This window comes from Mauremys reevesii, linkage group 6 (genome assembly GCF_016161935.1).
Source record: "Mauremys reevesii isolate NIE-2019 linkage group 6, ASM1616193v1, whole genome shotgun sequence".
NCBI lineage: Eukaryota > Metazoa > Chordata > Testudines > Geoemydidae > Mauremys > Mauremys reevesii.
This window is the reverse complement of record NC_052628.1, coordinates 81,358,935-81,382,822: the sequence shown is the minus strand read 5'-3', so window position 1 is coordinate 81,382,822 and position 23,888 is coordinate 81,358,935. Positions and strand designations below refer to the sequence as shown.

At 38.8% G+C, this 23,888-nt stretch overlaps 1 long non-coding RNA gene across 3 annotated transcripts in view; it reads right to left on the bottom strand.

Moving 5' to 3' along the window:
• LOC120408452 overlaps positions 1-23,888 on the bottom strand; it is a 151,376-nt gene that overhangs the window by 111,084 nt on the left and 16,404 nt on the right. The window contains exons 5-6 of one of the 3 annotated variants that reach the window (XR_005600699.1): positions 14,756-14,856; positions 11,164-11,827 (exon numbers count right to left, since the gene is read on the bottom strand). The exons of 1 other annotated variant lie outside the window; for it this stretch is intronic. This is a non-coding gene — a long non-coding RNA (uncharacterized LOC120408452). Of the gene's footprint in view, positions 1-11,163; positions 11,828-14,755; positions 14,857-23,888 lie in introns of those variants that run through there. One more of the 3 variants, XR_005600701.1, reaches the window with a different exon arrangement.

The following is a 23,888-nucleotide window of genomic DNA, read 5'->3' as shown; positions in this document are numbered from 1 at the left end:
GAAGGATCTGTGTGGTAACTTGCAACTGCTGGCAATACACTGTCCACAGTCCTCAGACAAAGCAAAGTACAGGCACTGGCCTTTAGGCAGACTGGCTTGCTGGAGATATTACAATGTAAGACAGGGAGCTGTAGTGCCTTAAAGCCCCCCTGTTCAGAAGGGACTGGGATAAGGTCCCTTGCCTAGACACAGATGATGGCTGGAAAACTGATTAGGCACTCCTGGAATGGACCACGGGGGTGAGGAAAACAGGTGCAATTACCCTGAAACAATGACAACGGTTTCCTGCATACTGCACCTTTCTGCTGATAAGGAGTCTGTCTCTCTCTCTGCAGCAAGACCCTCTTTTGTGGTGAGCAGATTCAGTTCCATGGGTCCCTTAGTGTGAATCTCACACACTTAAGGTATGTCTAGTGTTTGATGTATCAGGGATCGATTTATCGTGTCTCATATATATGCGATAAATCGATCCCCAAATCGATGCCTGTACTCCACCTCTGCAGGAGGAGTAAGTGAGTCGATGGGGGAGCTGCAGCGGTCGACTCACCATCGTGAAGACAGCCAGGTAAGTCAAACTAAGATACTTTGACTTCAGCTATGCAAATAGCGTAGCTGAAGTTGCGCATCTTAGTTCGAACCCTGCCCCCACCCCGTAGCCCAGGCCTTAGTCTTGTGGGGACTTTTACACATTCATTTTCTCTCATTTGGTTGCTTTTCTTAAATCTAAACACAAGTCATTCAGACTATATAGTGGCTCTTTATGTATTAAAAAAAAAACACCTCTTTCTCCAATGTTGGGGCTGCACCATCATTAAGCAACAGAGCCTGGGGCTCTTAGGTTTCCCCAGAGGTTGGGGGAAGATTAAGATCAGTTACTTCTCCCAGTAGTGCTAAGAACAAACTGATAGTGCTGCTGTAAGTGCTTCTCTGCCCCTCTTATCACCAGAGGCAATTGCCATGATGCAGTGTACTGGGAGGAAGGGAGCTCCCCTCCTTGCAAGGCCCGCTGCTCACGTCCACATTGATTTTTCTGTCATCGTTATTCACAGATGAATATTTGTTCTTAATATAGCTTGGGGATGCTAAGCTATACTGTAAACTCCTCCTACACAGCTAATGGATTACAAAAGAGTGACATTCTTCTACATACCCAGATGTTCTTCCTTTACCTCAGTAATATTCATGGGCTTTGTGCCAAATTCATCATCTACTGTGCATAATCAACAAATAAAAGGACAGCCACTTACTCTTCCCAGGTCAGAAATGAAAAATGAAAATTGCATTATTTCAAACTTTATTAATAACATACAATAGAGAGGCTGGTTCTTCCAAGCTCCTCCCCTTTGAGCTGTATAGCACTTACTTACACAAGTAGTCCAACTGAATCCTTTGGGGCAACTCATGTAAACTATTCCAGTGCAGTAAGAGTTGCAGAATCAAGTTAGTGGTAAGTTATGATATCGCAGATGCATTTAAAACAAGCGATACTCAGACTGAGGCTCACAAGCCACAAGTGGCTCTTTAATGTGTCTCTTATGGCTCTTTGCAGAGCAATGATATTAAGACAGCGTGATTTAATTATTAACCAGTCTAAGTTCCTAATCAATCAGGATGCTTTTACTATGTTATTAACCACTTGTAATTGATAAAATAATAATACTTTGTCGGTCATTTTGCTGTGAGAAGTATATAAATAAAATAGTAAATGAAACAACAAAGTCACAATGCTATGGCTCTTTTGGGTAATGTTGATTGTTAATATGGCTCCTGAACCACTTAAGTCTGACTCATTGATTTAGAATATCCTCGAGGACCAAATTCTTCAACCTTCACTCATACTAAGCCTGGTTCTCTACTTCTCATGTACACCAGTGCAATCCATGAGGACTGATCTGGGTCATTATGAGAAAAGGTAGCAGAATCAGGCTTTCAGTAGCTTCATAATTATGTCTGTGTCTTCATAATTTACCACTCAACTGTGATAGTGATATTAGCTGCTGTTTTCGTTATGTAAATAAGCCTAATAAGAAAGGAGAAAGCTATCTGCAAGCTGAAACCTTGGACATCAATAATGAGAAAAGATATAATGGAAAGATAAGATGACAACTTAATTGGGTTTTGATCAAATTATTTATAGTTTGCCTGTGTGGTTCTATAATATATTTTGTTTTCCTTTAGGGACTTATTCTGCAACCTTTATTCACACTGAATAGCTTTTACTTAAATGTGTAGTCCCATCATTATAAGTTATTCAGAACTCTATTCCTAATTTGTTTAAAAAGCAAAATACTAAGGCCCAATTTTGCAAACCTTACTCACTTTGGGTCCAGGTCATGAAAGTACTATGGAAAGAACTTGCATGGAAACTAAAGAGAGGGGAAGGGATAGCTCAGTGGTTTCAGCATTGGCCTGCTAAACCCAGGCTTGTGAGTTTAATCCTTGAGGGGGCCATTTAGGGATCAGACAAGGGGGGAAATTAAAAAAAAATTGGGAATTGGTCCTGCTTTGAGCAGGTGGTTGGACTAGATGACCTCCTGAGGTCTCTTCCAACCGTGACATTCTATGATTCTATTTAAAACATATGCTTAAGTTCATCTCTGCTCAGGACAACACTTACACTTAACCTCAAGCATGTGTTAAAGTCTCACTGAGCTCAGCAGAACTGAAGCATCTGCTCAAATGCAGTTCCTGAAAAGGGACACTTTCCTGAATCAAGACTTCTGAATTGCATTCACTAATGCAAGAATCAGAATATTAGTGGTTTTAACTTTTTGTACCAATAGTGGATCTCAAAGAATTTGTAGAGAATAACTTACTTTATATTTATTCCCTGAATTGTCTTGTGAATTTCTCAAATTTACTAAATAATCAAAGTTATTTGCTGAATATTTTGGGCAAATAATTCTTGGTCTGTAACTTGCTCACTGAGAGAGTATTTGATATTAACAATTCAGGCTGCAGTGGGTAGTTTTTCTTTTTTTATTTACATGCAGGTGGTCATTTGGTATGTTTCTTTTCCTTGTTTCAATGTATGTAATGCTTAGAATCAGGAACTAATGTAAATATGCATGTTTACAAACCTGTAATTCATTTTCCATTGATATTTTCCAATAGTCCCTTAAGATTGGTTGTTTTTTCACACATTCCTTCCAATAATCTTACATGCTACAGTATTCCCTAATTGAATTCAGGGCCCTTTGAGTTCACAGTCTGGAGCTGTTTAAAAATTGATACAAATTTGTAGATTTTTTTTAAATTATTACAGCATTCACCTAGCTCTAATTAGAAGTTTTCTGTTTGAAACCTGATCTGAACTCAGCAGTGTTATGACAAAGCCTAACATGAGCTGGTTGTTCCACTGAGATCAGCCTTCAATAGAAGTCTATGTGAAAACATTCTGAACTCATATTTAGAACTAAATATTACAAACCCTGGTACAATAGAGTATCAGAGGGGTAGCCATGTTAGTCTGGATCTGTAAAAGCAGCAAAGAATCCTGTGGCACCTTATAGACTAACAGACGTTTTGCAGCATGAGCTTCCGTGGGTGAATATCCACTTCATCGGATGCAAGTACAATAGAGGTTTTCCTGTGACACGACTGGCTTCAAAAGATTATAATAGAAATCTATTGGAAGCTATACTCAATAGGATTCCCCAACAGATTGATTCCAGTGAAGCATCAAATGGACTTTTTAAAAATATGCATAATGAAAAATATTTTTGACAATGTCTAGTGTTTATAACCTCCTCTTACAACCTGAAAACCAAGTCTCCCATACTTTTGTTCATTGACTTTTAAAACAGTGATTGTTTTCCCTGTATTTCTTCAAGATCAGAATGCAAACTATCTATTTAGTTTACTACGTTGGGGCTAAACCCTGCTACTCACTAGGACCTAGGGGAATGAAAGCCTCTGTGTCCCTAAATCATTGAAATATTGAGCTTCTGGAGCTTAAGCACAGTGCAGCACTATTTCTTCTATTAATCTCTCTGGCACATTCCCTGAGCACTGAATCTCCATTTGCTACCTCTTCTCAGAATCGGAGCTCCTCAGCTCACCTGCCCAAGGACCCCAGGACCACCACTGACCCCAGAGACATCCCAGTTGACCTTGATATATCTGAAGCAATGGAACAACTGGACAAAGCAAAGTCATACCTATAGTCTGACTGGTCAGATGAGGGATTTCAAAACATTCTGAGCAGTGCACAGAAGTTGGCAGAGGAACTTCACACTGAAGCTATTTCCCCACCTATTCAAGAATACAAGAGTCACCAAAGAAGACGACATTTTGATTACGAGGCACGGGATAATCCCATAAGAGACCCCCAAACAACAATTCAAAGTTGAATTATTTAACCAGGTGCTAGATAGTGCAATACAGTCGGTTGAAAAACTGTTTCATGCAGCTCAAGGAACACAGCAGTATATTTGGGATGTTGTATGATATTCCAAAAGTCCTCATTATGCCTGAAGAAAACCTACACCAGCAACGCAGGGCTCTAGAGACAGTCATCTTATTTGTGCGCACTTATTCCAGAACAGCCTTTTGAGTCGATCCTGCTGAAATGCATCTTGAAAGGGCTTTCAGTTCATCACCTAAATCGCTTGCATCAATATCGCGCATGTTTGACACATAAAAAAATTCTGTTTTAGTACAGTACATTAAAATCTAGCTAGGTATTTACATGAACTCATTTTCAGTGTGTCCAACCTTCTAGTTGGTACCGCCAACAATACCCCAAGTCTCCAGCTATGACTATACTATTAGTTAGAGGTGTGCTTTTCCTGCTTATGAACACATACTTGTGGTAGCTCAATGAGACTTAGCATGAGCATAAACAGATGAATAGCTACAATAGCATGGGCAGTGGCAGCACAGCTAAGCTGTGCCAAGTAGGTACCCACCATCTCAAGTGGATTGTACTCAGCATAGCTCTGCCATGCCTCCACTACATCATTATTTACACTCATGCTAGCTTTCATTATTACTCATTTATACTCATGCAGGTAGCTCACATGCCAAGCTCATAGCGTAGATGTAGCCTCAGTCATTCCCATGCCAAAGTGAGATAAATAGAAAATAGACAGGTATGATATTGTAACAGACTCTATAATGAAGACAATTAATAATTCTACTGAATGGCTACTCTTTTCAGAGATGGCATCTAATTTGACCATTAATATTTTCTCTGAACTGAAACTTGGGAAATAATGTCAGTTCGACAGCAACTGTCTAGTGCAAAGACAGACATTTTTTGGACAGAGACAGTGCCCATTGGCAGAATCCCCAATGACTTCAAAGGGATTCAACCCAGGCCCTTTAAAAAGGCACAATAGTTTACACATCTATATCCTAAAAACAGTGTGCTTCCTTTTAAAATAAAGTTTTACATTCTGTTACATCATAAAATAGACAAGTCATTTCCTTTCTAATTAACAGGAACACTCCCTCATGCCAAGATGCAGGATGCAGTATTGCGGGGGTTCTTCCATTCTAGCACCCACTTGTCAGTCCTCCTGCTTCCACAACAGATGCCAACTTCTGTAGCTTAGCCTTCCAGCCTGGTCACTGTTCAGTTACCTTCCTGGGTTAATAGAAGAGTCCCATCACCCCTCCCACCTCCACCCCCCCCCCAAAAAAAATCTAATGGCCTGTATGCCAGGCTCTCAACCTCCATTTGGGACTCATCATTCTTGGCTTCCCTGAGGTCAATACTTCCCTTCTTGCTGGGAGAGCAGTCGGGGAATCCAAGCCAGCCCTCTCCTCTGGGTCCCAGCTTAGGGAGTCTGTTAGGCAGCCAAGGACTGTCCTGTGGTATTCCCCACCACTTCCCTGGGCTGCTCCTACCCCTTCTTGTCCATTGTCTTCCACACATCTACAGACTCCACAATTCCCACCACTCCTGGCCCCTTAAAGAAACAGTAATGAGACTTCCTTCTAAATGCTATTTATTTCCAGGACCACTTCCTCTCTACAAGCATCTTCCACGTCCTTGAATATATTGTGTTATGTTTACAGCATAAACACAGAGAAGTTAAATTTTAGAAAACCCCCATAAAATCCTCTTGCTGAAACTTTTCAGGATAAGACTACTTTATTCCTTAGAATTCACAATAAGGACACAAGAACCCCAAAACACAAAAAACAGAAGACAGAGCAGGCTGCTCCATAAAACAGACAGGCATAACATACCCCTTCTTGTCCTAGGCTGGCTCTTACCAGATTGACTGTTATTGCATGCTTCCCCACAGCATGCCTTAGCCTGCAAGCAGGACCAGGAGCTATGGTTTCCCCTACTCCAACACCAAAGTGATGGATTACATTTCCAGCATAGTCCTAAAGCACTGCATCATCAGACCTCCCACAAACTTAAAGGACCATATCACATTCCAGGGGTGAATTGACCACTATGTTCCACTATCTTCAAGGAGCCAGACTACCATCTAACAATGTCATTTGACATTTTGAAAGTATATTTAAGTGGATTTACAACCAAGTGAGATCCTGACAAGAATGAAATAAATTGATGTCAATAAAGTGTCTAAAACTGTAATTGTTTCTAAAAAATGGTGTAGATCCAGTAGCAGAGAGGCAGAATTATTTCACTCAAATAGAGGCAAGTTTTGGATAGTAAATTGGTTTAAGATAGACAAAGATGAATTTTTATAGTCCACATTCCCATAGTATCTGAGCAGCTCCCAAATGTTTAGAAATAGAAGCAACATGTTGTCTCCCTCTTTCTTCATTCCCAGTCTGTAGGTGAATAATTGGATTGCCATGTATTAAGTGTGTGTATGAGAAGGATTTACTTGAAATGTATTGATTGGGTAATTGCTCAAAATCAATTTGTTGGTACAAAAGCAAATTCTGCTTATATAAAAAGGATGCACCAGGAAGAGGCCCTCTGAAAGTTTGGCCCTCTGATTCTGCAAAATTGGACCTGAAATCTCAAGGAAGCTCTTTCATTGTATTAAATTTCTGGTCCCAGCCAGAAATGCTGGAAGAACAGCTTTTTATCTACTAAAGTGGAACGGGTACTAAAGCCAGTTTTGGAAATAAAAAGTAGTTTTACATTTCAAGCCCCTACAAAGAGTCAATGTAGCCCTTTGCCCCTCCTTCTGCCCCCCACCCCCACCCCACACACAAAAAAAAGTGGAGATAAGGAGTCATGGGATTTTGAGGGAAGAATTATTTTTTCCATCCTTTTTCATCCATCTGCAACTAAGACACAGTTTAATGGAAGATGAGACGTAGGAGCATGGAGTTAAAAGTTACTAGAACTTCACTGAGCACTCTTGGCCAAATAATTCATGATTTGTCAAATGTATTATATGACGACTAATTGTATTCAGTATTCAACCAGCTCTGGTGTACATTGTTGGCATGATAAGATAACATTTACCTCTATAAGGGCACTACTTAATGAAGTATATGTTCCACCCAGCCTTACCCTTTTCACCATTTGGTCAAATAACTAGGTCCCAGAACCAAAGTTTCTATGCTTCCTAATTTACAAATAGTGGATGGCTGAGGAGACAAAAAAAGATGAAACAACTCTAAGCAACAGATGTTTGTGATCATATAAATTTAAGATGAGCAGTAAAGTTATAGGAAGCAGCAAGAAAACCGAAAACAAAAGGATGTGAATCCTTCTGTATAACTGGGTTTACAGATTTGGCCACTAAAATTTAATGTAGACAAATGTAAAAAAAAATATACGCTGGCTACAAAAGTTTTTAAAATACAGATAGAGAACATATTTAGCTGAAGCAGTTAGCTTGTGAAAGGGAAATTAAAGTAATGATATACTACCCTCTAAACTTATTAATGCAAAGTGGCAAAGCAATTAAACCAAAGTTCTAATACATAATCATATGATGTTCAGTGTTTAGCTACACACTAATTTTTGCATGTGTGCTGTGTAAATGGTGTGATAAAGAAATTGGATACCTCTGAGTGGGATGATTAAAAATGTTATACATGTCAGGCTGGTACAGTTTAAGTGTGTTTCCACTTTGAGCATTATGTACAATACAGTACAGAACTTCAGTAACATTTAGAAATGATACGGTGGGAACTATTTTTAAACCATTATAAAAACAAAAGGTTGTTCAATGAGAAATTAAAAACAAAACAAATGCAAAATAAAAAGTCTGAGATTAGCCTGGGAAATAATGCATAGGAACATCTGCTCTTTTCTTTCACATTTTGTTGAACTATAACATACAATAAAAACAAGGTGCACCATAGCCTTCAGATGTAAACCTTCCTATTTAAAAACAGACTGATAATAAAAAAAGCATAACTATAAACAAATCTGTTAATTTTAACCCTATGAGATCACTAATCTCACATATAACATTCTGCTCCTCAATTTAAAAAAAAAAAAAAGAGTTCAGGCATCTGAATAAAAAATACTTTAAAATACCATTGATGTCCAGGCATTTTTATACTTAGCCATATATACAGATTTAAAATAATCCAGAGGTGCAGAAGGAAAGTGGACATGTAAAGTTAGTGGTGCCATGAGTAGGAAGGGCTTACAGTTCAAGTACTAGAACATAGTGTTCATTGCTCAGTATTCATTTTCCTTGTTTGTCATGCCATCAAACACAATCATTGCAGAGCTATCTTCCATTAAGGGGTTTCAATAACAACCTTGGAAAAAAAAGGGTGGGTATTATGGGCTGATGTATTTAGACAATATGTATGTGATTTCAAGTGGATAATTCATCATTAGTCAGTCATTTATAGAGTGTCCATTGTGGTATTTGGCCACACTTTCCATGGCATAGATTATATTTTCCAAGTAGGATATATAGGGAAAAAAGGGCTCAGAACCCCCTCACCACTGCACAACAACAGTGCAAGGTTATCAGCAGGGCTAAAGCTATGAGTACCAAAGCTGCCTGATAAAACCTGGAAGAGATGGCCAGTTCAGAAGTATTTCTGGTAATACAAATTCCAGGCATAAGGACCTGCCACTGGCTCCCCAAAGGCTTACTCTGGAGTCTGTTTAAGAGCAGGGTCTGTGGCTAGAGTTTGAAGTCTAGGAAGCTGCTGAAATCTAGGCCATTTAGGGCTTGTCCACACTATGATTTAAAAGGTGAACTGTTAGCTAGCAAATTCTAATTAACACCTTTTCACATTTAGTCTAGACAATGTACATTGTCCTTAATATATGCTTTAAACTTAACTAGTTTAGCATATATTACAGTGGATAAAATCCTGGCGACACTGAAGTCAAGAGAAGTTTTGGTATAGATCTCAGTGCAGTCAGGATTTCACTCAGTCTGCCTTGTCTTGACTTTTAGCACACAATCTCATGTGTTAACATTACATCTAAAACTGCAGTCTAGACAATGCCCTTGGGTTTGTCACAACTAGGATTTAAAGATGAGTCATTAGAAGGTGTCAGCTAATATTTGAAAACTAGTGTAGAGAAGGCAGTGTATACTTTTACTGTGTGCTAGCTGCAACTCAATCAGCCAACACCTTCTAATAACATACCTTTAAACCCTAGTCAAGACAAAACCTCTGGGTTTTGTCAATGGTGACCAGCAACAAGAGAGGGAATTTTTTTCCCCCATGCATTAAGAATTGAATGTTAAAATATTCAGAAGGTTAAGGGTATTAGTCATGTCTTCAGGATGACAATTAAATCATCGATATTATCAACAGGATTGATAAAATTGGATCAAGGTACATTTTATGTTGTAATGAAGGATTGTAAAATAGGGGGTAAACTTAGAAAACATTAAATATTTACTGCAAGCTCTATGGAACATTTTAAAGAACATCAATAGAAAACTGTATCACAAAAATGTACATAAAGCAGTACAAGCTAAATAGAAAAAATTGCATCAGTCATCTAAAAAATTTTGGTAACACTTTTTAAAAAACATCCTAATGATTAATTCCACTAGTAGATTTTTTTGTGTGTGTGTGTGTGTGTGTGTGTGCGCACGCACACACACACTTGCCATTAATGTGAATGCCATGAAACTATGGAAACTGCATAGAACATTTTAAAAGGGCTCAAAATTATACGAACTCGTTGTTCATTGACTAGGCTAGGAATGAAAAAGGTCTTTAATTAAGAGATTCCTAGATTGGGTACTTTAACCTTCCGTAGATTATCTGATGAGATTAAAAGCAGAACTATCATTTCTTGAAATAAAATTCTCATTTATAAACCCATCAGAGAATGTCTTATAGCTTTTTCTTGTGGCTTTTGTAAAAACAAAAAAGTCAAATGCTTTAATAAAAGCATTATGGTATTTTCTTCCACTTCTGCACCCAAATAATCTGAGTTGTGGGAAATTACTTAGAAAAATAAACAGACATTTTTGTCAGATTCGTACATTGTTACTTAAACTAGATAACTGACTTGCTCATAATAGTGATTTAATATGGTGTTTGCTATCCTATTTCTTAAAGGATATACATGTCCGTTTCTGTGCATGGTCTTTTATCGTGCATCTGAACAAGAGCTACAGCAGTAACATTGCGAAAGATGTTGAATTTATAGATAGATTAAATAGATTAAATAGACAGATAACTGAGAGACGCCTATCTATCTATAATCTCACTTGGTCTACTAAATCCCATTTCACACTCAGTACTGCACGCTCAGGCTGCATTAATTGTATGTGAAAAGGTGAAGATCACCACCCACATGTCAAATTTTATCTTCTCAGTCCCTGAAGCCATTCTGTGCTGAGAATCTGACAGGAGAAAAATCTCTAATGCCTTTTGTTAACATCTCTTTCTAAACTCACATGGTTAAAGTGGTGGTAGTAGGAGCCATTTAACCTTGTTAAAGAACAGCTCTCCTCAGCCACAGCTATTGTCTCCTTGCCATCAGCTCTCCCATTCTATGACAACTGCCCTGAACTGTACAAAAGTGAGTGACTTGTGCAAATAGAGCTCAGTTACTTTAGCTAGAGTTTTGCCTGAATAAAGGCAGGCAAATCAGGCAAATTGCTTTTTAGATTCCCCCCACACACACCTTTGTTGTTGAAGAGCAATGTTTTTCCTTTTTAAGCCTAATACCTTTAGCCTGGTGTGAATTATCTGTCAGCAGGATAAAGTGGAATATTTCAAAGAATGATACATTTTCAATTACTCTCCATTTGAGTTTAATAATCCCTGCAATAGTATAAAACTTAAACTATCATCCACACCAAGTTCCACTTTGTGTTTAATGCAATGGAAAGAGACAACTCAAACTTTCTTTCACTTAAAAAATAAGCATATCTCCAAACCATAGAGGATTCTATCAGGTTTTTTACATTCTTAGGAGGGGAAAAAAGTGGCAAGTTGTCCCAAATTAGCACCTTTTACATTATTACAAATGATTTCTCAAACTCCCCCCACCCCACCACCATCACCACTTTCTTACTGACACTGATAGCTGGATGGTTGTCTCTGCTTCCATTTTGCAAAACTACTGGAAAACTCTACAAAAAATCAAAGATGAGATTAAATTTATAAAGGGTTATTCTGTCTGATTGGAAAGGCGGCCAGTGTAATAAATATTTCCTGAAGAAGCAATTGGATTCCATTTCTTGCACTGTATTCTAGCAGGATGAACATTTTACAAGTATTTCAGAATCTTTAAATACTGCTTGGCATCCTCTTGAATGTCCGTTTCTCCCCTGCTTTAAATGTGGTGTCACTGATTGTACCAGCTTCATAGACCATCCATTCAGCAGAAAGCTGGAATTTCCTTCCAGCTCATAATACAGAGACTCAAACCTCTCTGAGCTCTAAAGAAGTCAGCTTCTTTGCTTGTATTAGCAACCAGTCCTACTGGGATCTGAAATACATGTAAATAATGTACCAAAGTCTAGCTTTCCAATAGACATAGCATTTTCATAGATATGAATCATAGATATGATTTAGATTTTGTATTTTCTTTCTTTGGCTCTTAAAGGAATGTCATGGAATCTATGTTTGCATACTCCAAAGTTCAGTTAGCCTGGATTGTGGAAAAAAAGTTTCAATACGATACTAAAATCATTCGTTTTTCTTTGAGTTAAAATGGAAATATTAAACCATGCACTAAATAGAGATGGGCTGCAACTGTATTAACCTTAATAGTGGACTATGTAAAACTTTCATTGTCTTTTAAAATTACAAACTGAAGACTTGGACCAAGACATGGCTTGAGAAGAAAACTAAGGATGAGATTGCATGTTGTGTCTCCAGGAGACAATTCTCCTAATTCTAGGCTTGTTGGGCATCAGAGAGGCTCCCAATATAACAGACTGTCAATGCGCTAAGTTAAGGCAGCTCCACATCCAGAGCTGCCTAGGATTGCCATAGCAGTGAATACTATTGCCTCATTTCCTCCCACATCTAACAGAATGCCTCCCATCCTCAGCCCTCTCAGGGTTTGAGAAAGGGCCTGACTAGGGCAGTTTATGTCTGTCCTACACAGTGCCTGTGCCAGGAGATTCCTCACACAAACTAACTAAGGGTTCATAGTACAGGGGAGAAACGAAGCTACTTTCTCTTTGATCTTTGGTGTTTGCTTTGAGCTTCAGGCTTTGAACAAAAACTTGGGGTGCAAATCAAGGGTGGAAAATAAAAGGGTTACATGAACCTCTGGGAAGCAAAACTAAGAAGTTATAGACCGCTCTGCTTAATACATGCAGATAGGGGTGGACAAAAATTGTGGAAGTATTTTCCACAAAAATTTTTTTCCATGGGGTCACTATGCTTTGAGAACATAAGAACATACATACTAGGTCAGACCAAAGATCCATCTAGCCCAGTATTTTGACAGTGGCCAATGCCAGGTGCTTCCAGAAGGAATGAACAGAATAAATAATCATCAAGTGATCCATCCCCTGGGGCACATTCCCAGCTTCTGGCAAACAGAGGATAGGGACACCATCCCTGCCCATTCTGGCTAATAGCCACTGATGGACCTATGCTCCATGGATTTTTCTAGTTCTTTAACCATTATAATATTGGCCTTCACAACATCCTCTGGCAAAGAGTTCCACAGGTTGACTGTGCATTGTGTGAAGAAATACTTCCTACTACTCTGACTATCCATGATTGGGATGTGGAGGACCCCCAAGAGTGTACCAGATGACCAGAAGCTCTGTCTGCTAAGGAAGAGACAAGTTAATTCCACCATTCTGCAGATAGAGGTCACTGTCCAGCAACTAGCAATGCAGATTGCCTGAGTAGCCTTGGAGAATGAAGTAGTCAATATACTAGCCAGATCTCCCTCTACCCCTAGAGTTGGTCCATCTACTGTGAGGACCCATTCATCCACACCCACTACAGTGAATGGTGCTGTGGCAGAGTCCCAAGAGTAGAACCAATCCATGGCAGTGTGTGATTTTAAAATTGGAAGTTAGGACAGAGATGAAAGAAACTTGTTTAAAGATGAAGCAGCTCTATGTTGGAATGGGGAAGGAGTATCCCATCCTCCTAATCTACACTGATCTTCTATATAAAGTCCATTTTTAAAGGCTTTGTACAGGGACTGAGAATTTCACCCTAATTGCTGTAATCCTAGATCTTCATTTAGGTGCCTAATTCCCAGGCATCTAAATAGTTACCTTTGAGGGTCTGGGCCTTAATGTCTAATTTCTTTCCTTTGAAATTCTGCCTTTTACCCTTAACATTACCCCCACTATATTTAAGATGGTCAGAATTTTCATTATAAAAAAAGTTATACAAATAATTATTTCTGCTATTTTTCCAGAATTATAAATAAACTATTTAATGCATAATACAAACAATACATACATAGAGACTTTTGTTGTGTTTTGGGTACAAGAGCCACATTTCCAAAGTAACTTAAATAACTAACAAAAGGCTGATTACATGCTATCTACCAACCAGGACACAACAGATAATTTGGATAATTATATAAGTATCTTTTTAGAACATGTCAAATATGCATCGTTGTAACTGTGTTCCCTTTGAAAAACCCTTGATAAAATATATTGTTTACTAGGTAGGTTATTTAGGCAACACAGATATCCATTCACACAAGAGACTATGTGATGGCTTAGAAGGACCTTTTACTGGATGTGGTGTCAAGCCTTATTTTTCATGCGAGACATTTAGGTCATGTTAAGGTTGTGACAGACAGGAATATCTTAGTCAAAGCTGTTGATGTATCTACATCCTTCCTGCGTCTAGGTTTCACAGCTAATGTCAAAAAACGGACATTGTTTGGTTTAGGACAGAATTTAAAAAAAAAAAGCTATAAATCCGAGTGTCTTTGCTTATGTGGACTACAAACAGCAATGAGCAAATGCATTTTGCTTAATTTCTAACCTACTTTAACATTATAGGCTTGAAATTAGAAACAGAACTCAATTCATGAGGCATGTATTATCTCAGATATTGGAATTTTGCCAGTACCAGCTTGATCCTGCCAAGACCAGCAGCCCAACCTAGGAGAATATGCACTCCTTGTTCGGGAAGGGCATTCTCCCATCCAACAGGATCAGAGGAAGAAAAGACCTCCTTGACCAAGAAGTGGAGGAGGGAAAAGATGATCATCCTAGCTTTCCCTCCCTTTTCCCATGGTTCCAATAAGGTGTTTGAGATAAATACATCCACACCTCAATTACTCCTGTTCGCTGGCTTTTATCAGAATAGGGTTGAAAATTCCTGAGAGCCATTTCTGCATTTCAGGGGAAGTGAAAATATTAGCATGTCATGGACTCCAGATTTTCCTCTCCCCAACAAATCTCAGGAATCCTCATATTACCTGTTAGGTTTTATTGAAATTAAATATCCTGTTCTCTCTCTCCCAGGGCACCTTCTGAAGGATGAAACAGACTGTCTCTTCTCCAATTTGTTCATTAGGATCTGAATAGAGGAAAGCACTTAAGCATATACTTAATTTTGAGCCCACAAATGGTCTTATTAGCATCAGTGGGATGATGCACATACATAATGCTGCACACATACTTCAGTACTTTGCTGAATCACAGCCTTGTTCAAGACCTCCTGGTCACCATGACATCCGTGTACTGTCCAACATTGTTGATGGCCATGCTTTCTATTTTGGGACTGAGACTGGAGAGAAAGTCATAACAAGTACATTGCATCCTCTTTTTTAAAGTTGGGGCACCCATTTCCTGTTGGGTCAAAGGATCTGTTCTGATGGCCTGCTTAAGAGACTAATGGAACCTATAATGCATTACAAATGCAGAAGCCACAGCAAAGTATTCCTTCTCACAAAAGACAGGACCACGATTTGTGTTACTTAAATATTACTTAACTATTTCAGGCTGCATATAATTTGTATGAGCATAAACTTTAAACTGAAATTTACTAAGCAAGCTAATTAAAGGAGAACTGTATTAAATATGGATGGATCTACCATGAACAGAAGATTGTATTAAACAGGTCTGTTACTTAATGTCTGAGGGTTCCTAATTGATTTCCAGAGTAGAGTCTTCTCTCAATCCCTTGTTATAGGGGGCTCACTATGAATGACTTTAGACCACTGGAGATCAGTAGCAAGGGAGTGAAATATAAAACCTGTTAAGTTTTGCTTCGATGTAGACGGGAATTGAGTAAAACATCAGGATTCAAGATTTGAAAACAAGTCTTAAGTCAGTACTATCAGTACCTGTAATAAACAATATTCCATCAGCCCCCTCAGATAAATAAATCATGTACATAAAGCATAATATCCGACACTGGCATTACTTGTAGGTTAGCGTCACAATGAGCATTTTATATGAATATTGAGCCATATAGTAGCATAAGTGATGAGGCTACGTTCAGCAGCCTTTCTGGGTAAATCATTTCTTGTTTTAACTTTAAACAACATGGCATTACCACGTCTATATTATTCATCATCTGAATTTCAATGCATGGTTTTAATAAGAGTTATAATTATGGAATTGCTGAGGAGCAAACCTCAAATATTGAATGAGCATACAAAAATGTTTGCAAAAACTTATCCAACCTATTCCCTTTCCCTCAACTTTCACTTTAGGCTTCATTTCCCGATGTGGTGATGTTTAAAGTTCTTTCCAGAAATCCATGAAAAGGGGCATATTTCACTCTTAGTTCTCTAATCAGAGCAAACTACCTATTAAATGACATTCTTCAGAGTGCAAGATTGGCTCTTACCCTCCACGTAAGAAGGCTGAACACCTCAGTTCTATTCTATGCAGACTTCCAGAGAAGGGGAGACACCAGGAGCTGTGGGTCCAGAAATAAGCAGGCAGTGACTAGGTTGAGCCATAAATCCTGGCCTGCAACATCCTTTCTTCCCCAAAGTCTGGACCCTTGAAGATCAACAAATGTAGGCTATTTGAGGCTTGGTTTTGAGCTCCTTTTGGAGAATGTACTGCCCACAGCAATTCATCACCTGGACCCAGGATATATAGATAGTTCCTGGGGGAGTTAAGGGCCATCACAAACCTCACCATTTCTGCTCCCAATGACAGATTCATTTCTGTGACCTACTTTCTATAACAAACACCTGTTGCTAAGTGTGTATTAAACAACCTTACCAAAACAAGACACTCCACTGTGCACTGTTCTCCCTATAGGGAGAAGCTGACAGAACAAACATAAAGAGAGCTGTATAGTCATGTTACCTAATGCACTAGTGGAAAGTGCTTAGAGACTATGGTGATAAACACAGTATAAAAATCTATATCGAATAGAAAAGAAAGCTACTTTTAACAGAGAAGGCTACAGCTTAAATGCATCCAGGGATCAGACTTGTGCAATACTGCCACAAGAACAGAGGCATAGCTTGTTAACCATATGGAAAAATCAAGGCCTTTTGTCCCCACATGCAGCAGTAAGGGATTATGATTTGTGAAAAAGGGTTTTCTTAATGGCTACTATTTCTTTCTTGTGGTTTCAGTTACAGCTTCAAAACTTGTGATTTGGTTCTGCTACTTGAATAACATTTTATCTACCAAGCACATATTCAGTTAAAAGCTATCTTATGCAGCTGTAAAAGTAGGTTATGAAAGTGTCATTACCAAGACACATTTCCATTGTTTATAGGACACGTCCTACATACATTCAAAGTCACATATCTTTTTGTTTTCTTGACATAACCATGAGGGATGCTGGGAGCGCCAGGCCTATGTAGCAACATAGAGATTATGTCTGAATTCATTCAAAGAAATCCAAGTCACACATGGACATTATAGATAAATGATAATTTCTTGGGCTACATTAAGGTACTCTTAGTTCAAAGAAGCTAAAAGTTAAGAAAGTTGGCGTTAAAGCTCCCATCATTGTTTCGCTCAGTCTCAGAGTCTGTGATGGGACATCCCAAAAAGATTTGTTCCGATACTTGACCTCTTGAGCTGACACCCTGTCAAACCAAGACACTCCACTGCAGATATATCTTCCCCTGCATGACAGATGTATAGTCATATTGCTTAGTGTACTACTAGAAGACACTCAAGGCCAGATTCCCAAAAGGTATTTAGGCCTCTAATGCCCAGTGATTTTAGATACCATGGTGATGAGCACAGTATAAGAACCTCAACAAAATAGAATAAAATCTTCCTGTGTCATATGAATCCAAACATGTTTGTCTAGAAATTGTTCGGTAAATCTCACAAGGAAAGGCTCTCTGGCAAACCAGTGTTTCCTGGTTTGGAGCAGACTGAAAATATATAAGGATAGCATTTTTGGAAGTATTTTGGTGCTTTCTGCTGGTAATTTAAAATGAGGCAGTACAGGGTAACAAAAAGCTTTTCAAACTTAAGCACAAAAATGTCATTCCTGTTATGACCCAAATTGAAATAAAATGTCAGCATTTTTGTTTAATTCTATCATATTTAAATAGTTATACCTTTCCCACCACCACGTTATTGGAGCACCTAATTACTTCACCCAGACCAATTCATTCACCTCTTGGCATAATACTACAACCTGGGGCAGGAGGAGCAGCCAATGTAAGACTAGTGAAACTACTGGGAAGCACACACACTCTCCTGAGGGGTTTGCACAGTGGTTACTTCAGCCTCAGGGATTCTTTCCCTTCCATGTCTCAGAGAGAACCCCCTCTTGATGCTCATCTACTTTGATTGTACACAGATTTCCAGGATTTAGCCTTCAAAGAGTATCTAATTTCCTATTTTCCAACAGTCAAGATGGTATTTCATCACTAGTTCTTATACTCATCATTCTAAACAAGTGATCTCATTTATTTTGTTTAGAAATGTGTAGACAGTAATTCTGTGAGTATGCACTGGTTTTACTTGAGAGAACAAATTTTCTAGCTAAGTTACAAAGGCTCTAGCTAAAAATATCTATTTATCAACATTGGTTTTATTCAAGAGAACTTTTCTTTATTCCATTTTTAGAAGGATTCATGAAGAGGTACCCTGTACTGTCAAACATGGCACCATTTGATGTTAGATTTTTCTAAACATTGGAAATATATGAAGGTTGTAAGCCAGATGCTCAGTTACCATAAATCAGAGTAGCATCAATTACTTCAGTGCCTATCTAAACTTACACCAGCTGGAAAAATCTGAGAATCTGGCCTTTAAAAATTATTTATATATATTATATATATATATATATACACACACACACACACACACACACACACACACACACACACACACATACACACACAAAATAATTACCTAGCGTGAGCTGCATATAAATATTAGAGGAGTTATGCAGTGCACAGTGAGAGTTCAAAAATAATTCAGCAGGTGGGCTTAGAAAGTGATTGGCCCCTTCATCCATTGAAATGGTAGACTGTAGTGTCTACCTGATTTCAGTGTGTTTTCACAGAAAAAAGTATAAGCTCAAGCTGCCAGGTTTCTAATGAAGATAAAGGTACAATCAGTCCAATTTTAATTGAACTATAAAGCTTCCTTTAATTTAAGAGGGCAGCCCAAAACATGCTTTCTACCTTTTTTTAAGCTTCTCTCTTAAAATTTAGTACACAGAACTGTATTCCTACAACATAAAATGCAAAAGTAAAGAGCTACAACAACTGGACTCCAGGAGCAGTTCTATGAGCAACATATACAGTTACCCCAACGTTCAATTTCCACTGGGGCTGCCTCTCAAGCACTGTACAAACCACGTGTACATCATTTTTTGAGTTTTTTTTTTTTAAATGAAGTGAGCATGACATGAGACATATGTGAAATGTTCACATAGGAGACAGCCTTCTGGCAATCACTCTGAAATACCTTCTGCTCTTATTATTGCCAGTGAAATAAGAGTTTCTATCATACTTCTGCATAAAATTAAAGTATGTACAAAATAAATTTCATTAATATGCAACTGGTGAACTTCATGTAAATTTCTTCAAGTGTTAACTGAGTATATTCTTTGCTCATTTGTCTGAAATTTTAAAAATCATTAAGTCTTCCCCTGTAGGAGTGTTCCTTTATGCCCACGAGCATGGCTCTTATATCCTGGAGTAAAACTACACCTAATAGTTAACATCAAGCTGTATATTACTGGTATCAACTTAATTCTGGAGGTGACAGTCTCCCAGACTAAATCTCCAAGAGCAGAGGTGATGGGCTCTTGTGTCCAATGTATCTTGCCACAAGAAACTTTTTTCCATTCTTGCATGGGGACGTGGCTTCAGAATCATTTTCCCCTCTTTAATTTGTTAAAACAGAAAAGGAAAATATGTAGGCAAACTATTCTTCGACTGCATCCCCATTTGTTCTGTGCAGCATAGAATGCAGTACTTCTTTAGTGTGGTTGCTATGACACTGACAAACCATCTAGGGTTAAAATTAGCAGGCTAGTTCACCTGTGTGTAAACTTTAACGGCATATCAAGAATCAGAGGGGTAGCCGTGTTAGTCTGGTTCTGTAGAAGCAGCAAAGAATCCTGTGGCACCTTATAGACTAACAGAAGTTTTGCAGCATGAGCTTTCGTGGGTGAATACCCACTTCTTCGGATGCAAGCAGTGGAAATTTCCAGGGACAGGTGTGTATATATAAGCAAGCAAGAAGCAAGCTAGAGATAACGAGGTTAGATCAATCAGGGAGGATGGGGCCCTGTTCCAGCAGCTGAGGTGTGAAAGCCAAGGGAAGAGAAACTGGTTCTGTAATTGGCAAGCCAAGCATATCAGGAGGCATTGCAAAGTAATCAGGGCAATTCAAGGGTTGTTAAATGGACTAGACCACACAATCCATTCACTTTTGTTGATAAGCCATCAAGGAAAATGTTAATGGTATTATTTTCATCTGTCTATATCCTGTACTCAATCAACCTTAATATCAAAGATGTGTATATACACACTGCATGAAACCATTATCTAGCTCTGTTATAATGAATGACCAGCAATTACCTTGTGTAAATCAATGTAACTGGATTGTGTGTGTATACACATGGGAAGTAGAAGGTTCATTTCAAAACAAGGATCATTGGTTTAAACAATGGAGCATCACAAAATAGTCTGCATTACCGATTCTTAGTCAGGTGAAAATGTATGCTGTGCCAGTGACACTCACCAAGCTGTCTGCAGCTATAAGCAGCAGCATTGGGAACAATCCTGCCATCTCTGATCTGCTCAACTCTAAACAGAGAACAGGAGTACTTGTGGCACCTTAGAGATTAACAAATTTATTTGAGCATAAGCTTTCGTGGTCTACAGCCCACTTCCATAGAATGGAACATATAGTAAGGAGATATACACTGTGTGTGTGGGGTGTGTGTGTACCACCTAGGGTTGCCTAATGGAAGCGCCAGCCCTGGCGATATGGGAGATTAATGAATGCAGCAACTTACAAGCACTTCATAAAGTCTAAATACTAAGCACATTGATACAAGTCCAAAACTTATCTTAACAATACGAACACATGGGAGAAGGAAACCAGTTTCCAGCTATGTATTTGTCAGGTAGGCCTAGGGACCTTCACATGGGCTGGCATCTGGTCTGTCAGCATCAGAGGGAACCTGCCACTCCACTTATATTTCTTCTGTGTAATTGTGCTGTAATTGTTCTTTGGATCCCGCTCTTTTCCCAAAATTACATTCACTATATGGAGTATAAAAAGGGTATTTGCCATACTTCCTAGAATTTTTAAATGATGGAAAATAATTAGGGGGCAATAAAGTTCAATATATCAGAAAGACACTCATCACTAGTAAAAGGAATAAGACTCATCAAGGCCACAGAATGTCAACATGCCAATATCACAGAAACATGAGTGAACCTTGCAAGAGCAGAGAATAGGTATGGTAGAAGATTAAGTGCTTAATATTATCATCAGGAATGCCAAAAATACTTTGAGTTTGACTTATAAACAGTCTTCTGCGTGACATCTCTGTCCATCCAGACTTAAAATTATTTGCCTTCCTTGTAAACATTACTTTTAAAAACAGATAAAACCAGAAGTTGTATTAAAATAAATGTCATAACTGCTGCTATTAATTCTCAGAAACTGAATTCCGCATCTGATATAGCAGCAAAGAGAAAAGTATTTATTTAAAATTTGTACAAAAGATGATTCTCTCTAAAGTATCCTCTATACCAGCCCAGCATATGGTGGAGAAGATGAGAAGGAAAGAAGAGAGGTTGTTATTGCTATTGAAACATATTTTAGCACATTTGGCTTTACTGTTGGAACATTGCAGTGGATACACTTGCTTTTAGGCCCAAATCACTCCCAGGTTGAAGCTACTGTTAAGATTACAGCTCTCTTGCCAATTATAGGCATCTTACCCAAATTATAGGTGGTTTTGTGATAGTCTCGCTTCTGTGTCCCCCCCCAAACACAGGGTTACATGAAACATTTTAATAGGACATTGCTTATGGCATTTAACTAGCAAATAATTGGTGCAAAGCCAGCATGATTTAATATAACAACAACAACTCCTCCTAACCCATAAAATGTGTGGTCTTTTGGACAGCTTTTTATTTATTTATTTATTTTTTAAATTTAGGGCTGTTGTAGGTGTTTGAGAAATTATTCTGCTAGTGCTCTTCTGATAGATATGCACATACCGAGTCATCTGCTGGAGTTAAAAGACCCCCAAAACAATGCTTAAATGCTAATGTGAGGCAGTCTTGTACTATTAAAATTGGAAAAAAGCAAACCCAAGAAGATAGATATTTATGCAGCATGTTTCATTCAGTTTCACAAAGGTGGATGTGGTTGAACAGCTTAGTCATTGGTTTTCTTAGCTTAGCTTCTTAACATCACTGGACTTGATAATTGGCTAAAGGTTCCTTGCTTGTAGATGTTGAGTCATAGATTTTGCTGGACTCTTACCCTTGTGTGGGCAGCCAAAAAAGTGACAAAAGCATACACCTCGAGGGATGCCAACACTTCAAGCTGGGGGTGTGATTCCCATCTTGAGGAGATAAACTCACAATAGTTCTCATCAAGCTTGCATGCCAAAAATAGCATAGCTACTGCAGCACAAGAGGTGGGATGAGCTACCTGCCCCAAATACATGCCCATCCAGTACCCTAGGCACATACTTAAGGTATCTAGCTCCACCCACTGCTTGCTGCACAGCAGCAGCAGCTACATTCTATTTTTAGCATGCTAACTTGGTGAAAACTCATGTGAGTACATCTCCTCAAGCTGGGAATCACACTGTGACCCAAGGCCCCCTTCATGCCAACTGGCAAGGAGGTTACAGGGGTGTTCTGATCCTAGTATGTACATTCTGGTTCAAAGTAAATCATGAGAGGTCTTAAATGAAAGCTAGGATCTATCATTGTGAAATGTATGTGTATACATACAACTTTAAAACATTTTCAATGTATCAAGGTATGAGGCACCAGCGGAGTGGGGGGCGAGGAGGAAACTATTGTCTGACAGACAATAAATGTTTATTCTCCTCTCTGTCAAGATGCTAATTTAGTATTGTAAGCTACCATGGATATCTGTTTACATACAAAGTCAGTGAAGAGCTGTATGTAACAAGGAAGCAACACACAGAAACAAACAAGCTATAGGGGAATAACCTGTGTGAGTGTACACAGTTTGGGAGGGATATATGTAGAAGGCAAAGTAGACAACTCCCCCCCCCGCCCCCCACACACACACCCCGTGCTGCACTTAGGAAGTAAATGGGCAGTGAATTTCGCATTTGTGAATATTCAATCTCAGCGAACCATTGTTGGCAACATGGCTAGCCTCCCGTATGAAGAAATTTCATCTCCTCCAAAGATAAGTTTAGTCTTTACATATAACACAAAAATCAGAACATGCTTTCTAATCAATTTCCAATAGCCTTACTCTTGATTAGAATATCACTTGATTCTTTGGGAATAAACTTAATCCTGTTTTCACTACAAGTATCTTAGTGCTGTGGTGTTAAGCAAAGTGCTGCTCCTCAGCTGCGTTTTACAAGCTGGTGTTTATTTCCCTGGGGACAGCAGACGGTATTTCTGCGAGTGGCCAATGTCAGGGACTGGATATCCCAGGGGGATGTTTCAAAGGGACTCATGGCCTGAGATACACCCACTGTTAACCTGCAGGACTGGCATAGTTTAGAGGAGAGTACTAGGTCTGCCAGTTTGGTGGTTTGAGGAAGAAAATGCTTTTCATGCAGTGGCTTATTCCCCCCAAAAATCAGTGAAGCCTGCCTCCTATGTATCTGTGACAAGAGAAATAGCTGATTGTATTGACATCTTAGGGTATGTCTACACTACCAGATTAGTTCGATTTAACTTAATTCGAATTTGTGGAATCGACCTTACAAAGTTGAATTTGTGTGTCCACACTAAGGACACTAATTCGACTTTGTGAGTCCACACTAATGGGACAAGCGTCGACATTGGAAGCGGTGCACTGTGGGAAGCTATCCCACAGTTCCCGCAGCCCATTTGAATTCTGGGATTTCCCCACAATGCATGCTGGGGGGGGGGGGAAATGTGTCAAGGGTGGTCTTGGGTAACTGTCATC